Here is a 5,000-nt window from a genome sequence, read left to right as displayed (position 1 = left end):
CTACAAGATCGGTTCGTTCTTTTTTCTCTGATAGATGGTCAGAACTTCATCTGGGTTCGAATCCTACTGAGAGGTCCACTAGAGATCAGAAATTCTTGAAGAAACAACAAGATCTTTCTTTTGTCCCTTCCAGGCGATCGGAAAATAAAGAACTGGTTAATATATTCAAGATAATTACGTATTTACAAAATACTGTCTCAATTCATCCTATTTCATCAGATTCGGGGTGTGATAGGGTTCTGAAGGATGAACCGGATATGGACAGTTCCAATAAGATTTCATTCTTGAACAAAAATTCATTTTTTTATTTATTTCATCTATTCCATGACCGGAACAGAGGGAGGATACACGTTACACCACGATTTTGAATCAGAAGAGAGATTTCAAGAAATGGCGGATCTATTCACTCTATCAATAACCGAGCCGGATCCGGTGTATCATAAGGGATTTGCCTTTTCTATTGATTCCTACGGATTGGATCAAAAACAATTCTTGAATGAGGCCTGGGATGGATCGAAAAAGAAATCTTTATTGGTTCTACCTCCTATTTTTTATGAAGAGAATGAATCTTTTTCTCGAAGGATCAGAAAAAAATGGGTTCGGATCTCCTGCGGGAATGATTTGGAAGATCCAAAACCAAAAACGGTGGTATTTGCTAGCAACAACATAATGGAGGCGGTCAATCAATATAGATTGATCCGAAATCTGATTCAAATCCAATATAGTACCTATGGGTACATAAGAAATGTATTGAATCGATTCTTTTTAATGAATCGATCCGATCGCAACTTCGAATGTGGAATTCAAAGGGATCAAATAGGAAAGGATACTCTGAATCATAGAACTATAATGAAATATACGATCAACCAACATTTATCGAATTTGAAAAAGAGTCAGAAGAAATGGTTCGACCCTCTTATCTTGATTTCTCGAACCGAGAGATCCATGAATCGGGATCCTGATGCATATAGATACAAATGGTTCAATGGGAGCAAGAATTTCCAGGAACATTTGGAACATTTCGTTTCTGAGCAGAAGGGCCGTTTTCAAATAGTCTTCGATCGATTACGCATTAATCAATATTCGATTGATTGGTCTGAGGTTATCGACAAAAAAGATTTGTCTAAGCCACTTCGTTTCTTTTTGTCCAAGTCACTTCTTTTTTTGTCCAAGTTGCTTTTCTTTTTGTCTAACTCACTTCCTTTTTTCTGTGTGAGTTTCGGGAATATCCCCATTCATAGGTCCGAGATCCACATCTATGAATTGAAAGGTCCGAATGATCAACTCTGCAATCAGTTGTTAGAATCAATAGGTCTTCAAATTGTTCATTTGAAAAAATGGAAACCCTTCTTATTGGAAGATCATGATACTCCCCGAAAATCGAAATTCTTGATCAATGGGGGAACACCCTTTTTGTTCAATAAGATACCAAAGTGGATGATTGACTCATTCCATACTAGAAAGAATCGCAGTAAATCCTTTGATAACGCGGATTCCTATTTCTCAATGATATTCCACAATCAAGACAATTGGCTGAATCCCGTGAAACCATTTTATAGAAGTTCATTGATATCTTCTTTTTCTAAAGCAAATCGACTTCGATTCTTGAATAATCCACATCACTTCTGCTTCTATTGTAACACAAGATTCCCCTTTTCTGTGGAAAAGGCCCGTATCAATAATTATGATTTTACGTATGGACAATTCCTCAATATCTTGTTCATTCGCAACAAAATATTTTCTTTGTGCGTCGGTAAAAAAAAACATGCTTTTGGGGGAGAGATACTATTTCACCAATCGAGTCACAGGTATCTAACATATTCATACCTAACGATTTTCCACAAAGTGGTGACGAAACGTATAACTTGTACAAATCTTTCCATTTTCCAAGTCGATACGATCCATTCGTTCGTAGAACTATTTACTCGATCGCAGACATTTCTGGAACACCTCTAACAGAGGGACAAATAGTCCATTTTGAAAGAACTTATTGTCAACCTCTTTCAGATATGAATCTATCTGATTCAGAAGGGAAGAACTTGCATCAGTATCTCAATTCAAACATGGGTTTGATTCACACTCCGTGTTCTGAGAAATATTTACCATCCGAAAAGAGGAGAAAACGGAGTCTTTGTCTAAAGAAATGCGTTGAGAAAGGGCAGATGTATAGAACCTTTCAACGAGATAGTGCTTTTTCAACTCTCAAAATGGAATCGATTCCAAACATATATGCCATGGTTCCTTACTTCGACAGGGTACAAATATCGAAATTTGATATTTTTCGATACTTTTTCAGACCTATTGCCTCAAAATTTGTATCCATTTTTCATGATATTATGCATGGATCGGGTATATCATGGCGAATTCTTCAGAAAAAATGGTGTCTTCCACAATGGAATCTGATAAGTGAGATTTCGAGTAAGTGTTTACATAATCTTCTTCTGTCCCAAGAAATGATTCATCGAAATAATGAGTCACCATTGATATCGACACATCTGAGATCGCCAAATGTTCGGGAGTTCCTCTATTCAATCCTTTTCCTTCTTCTTGTTGCTGGATATCTCGTTCGTACACATCTTCTCTTTGTTTCCCGGGCCTCTAGTGAGTTACAGACAGAGTTCGAAAAGGTCAAATCTTTGATGATTCCATCATCTATGATTGAGTTGGGAAAACTTCTGGATAGGTATCCTACATCTGCACCGAATTCTTTCTGGTTAAAGAATCTCTTTCTAGTTGCTCTGGAACAATTAGGAGATTCTCTAGAAGCAATACGGGCTTCTGGCGGCAACATGCTTGGTCCCGCTTATGGGGTCAAATCAATACGTTCTAAGAAGAAATATTTGAATATCAATCTCATCGATCTCATACCAAATCCCATCAATCGAATCACTTTTTCGAGAAATACGAGACATCTAAGTCACACAACTAAAGAGATTTTCATTGATAAGAAAAAGAAAAAACGTGAATGGGGGTTGGATTGATGATAAAATAGAATCCTGGGTCGCGAACAGTGATTCGATTGATGATAAAGAAAGAGAATTCTTGGTTCAGTTCTCCGCCTTAACGACAGAAAAAAGGATTGATCAAATTCTATTGAGTCTGACTCATAGTGATCATTTATCAAAGAATGACTCTGGTTATCAAATGATTGAACAACCGGGAGCAATTTACTTACGATACTTAGTTGACATTCATAAAAAGTATCTATTGAATTATGAGTTCAATACATCCTGTTTAGCAGAAAGACGGGTATTCCTTGCTCATTATCAGACAATCACTTATTCACAAACTTCGTGTGGGACTAATACTTTGCATTTCCCATCTCATGGAAAACCCTTTTCGCTCCGCTTAGCCTTATCCCCCTCTAGGGGGATTTTAGTGATAGGTTCTATAGGAACTGGACGATCCTATTTGGTCAAATACCTAGCGACAAACTCCTATGTTCCTTTCATTACGGTATTTCTGAACAAGTTCCTGGATAACAAGCCTAAAGGTTTTCTGATTGAGGATATCAATATTGATCCTAGTGACAATATCGATGGTGACCTTGATACGGAGCTGGAACTGCTAACTATGATGAATGCGCTAACTATGGATATGATGCCGAAAATAGACCGATTTTATATCACCCTTCAATTCGAATTAGCAAAAGCAATGTCTCCTTGCATAATATGGATTCCAAACATTCATGATCTGGATGTGAATGAGTCGAATTACTTATCCCTCGGTCTATTAGTGAACCATCTCTCTGAAAGATGGTTCACTAGAAATATTCTTGTTATTGCTTCGACTCATATTCCCCAAAAAGTGGATCCCGCTCTAATAGCTCCGAATAAATTAAATACGTGCATTAAGATACGAAGGCTTCTTATTCCACACAACAACGAAAGCACTTTTTCACTCTTTCGGGATCTCACTTGGAAAAGAAAATGTTCCATACTAACAGATTCGGGTCCATAACCATGGGTTCCAATGCAAGAGATCTTGTAGCACTTACCAATGAGGCCCTATCGATTAGTATTACACAGAAGAAATCAATTCTAGACACTAATACAATTCGATCCGCTCTTCATAGACAAACTTGGGATTTGCGATCCCAGGTAAGATCGGTTCAGGATCATGGGATCCTTTTCTATCAGATAGGAAGGGCTGTAGCACAAAATGTACTTCTAAGTAATTGCCCCACAGATCCTATATCTATCTATATGAAGAAGAAATCATGTAACGCAGGGGATTCTTATTTGTACAAATGGTACTTCGAACTTGGAACGAGCATGAAGAAATTAACGATACTTCTTTATCTTTTGAGTTGTTCTGCCGGCTCGGTCGCTCAAGATCTTTGGTCTCTACCCGGACCCGGTGAAAAAAATAGGATCACTTCTTATGGACTCGTTGAGAATGATTCGGATCTAGTTCATGGCCTATTCGAAGTAGAAGGCGCTCTGAAAGATTGCAGTCCGTTTGATAATGATCGAGTTCCATTGCTTCTTCGACCCGAACCGAAGAATCCCTTAGATATGATGCAAAATGGATCTTGTTCCATCTTTGATCAGAGATTTCTCTATGAAAAATACGAATCGGAGTTTGAAGAAGGGGAGGGGGAAAGAGCCCTCGACCCGCAACAGATAGAGGAGGATTTCTTCAATCACATAGTTTGGGCTCCTAGAATATGGCGCCCTTGGGGCTTTCTATTTGATTGTATCGAAAGGCCCAATGAATTGGGATTTCCCTATTGGTCCAGGTCATTTCGGGGCAAGCGGATCATTTATGATGAAGAGGATGAGCTTCAAGAGAATGATTCGGAGTTCTTGCAGAGTGGAACCATGCAGTACCAGACACGAGATCGATCTTCCAAAGAACAAGGCCTTTTTCAAATAAGCCAATTCATTTGGGACCCTGCCGATCCGCTCTTTTTCCTATTCAAAGATCAGCCCCCTGGCTCTGTGTTTTCACATCGAGAATTCTTTGCAGATGAAGAGATGTCAAAGGGGCTTCTTACT

The 5,000-nt window shown here is 38.5% G+C and overlaps 1 pseudogene; it reads left to right on the top strand.

Annotated features, from left to right (window-relative positions):
- LOC127261475 (protein Ycf2-like) overlaps positions 1–5,000 on the top strand; it is an 8,981-nt pseudogene that overhangs the window by 1,759 nt on the left and 2,222 nt on the right.

Source organism: Andrographis paniculata, unplaced genomic scaffold (assembly GCF_009805555.1).
Source record: "Andrographis paniculata isolate CXL003 unplaced genomic scaffold, ASM980555v1 Contig63END, whole genome shotgun sequence".
NCBI classification, from domain to species: domain Eukaryota; kingdom Viridiplantae; phylum Streptophyta; class Magnoliopsida; order Lamiales; family Acanthaceae; genus Andrographis; species Andrographis paniculata.
Note: the sequence above shows the minus strand (reverse complement) of the source record. Positions and strands in the feature narration are given on the sequence as shown.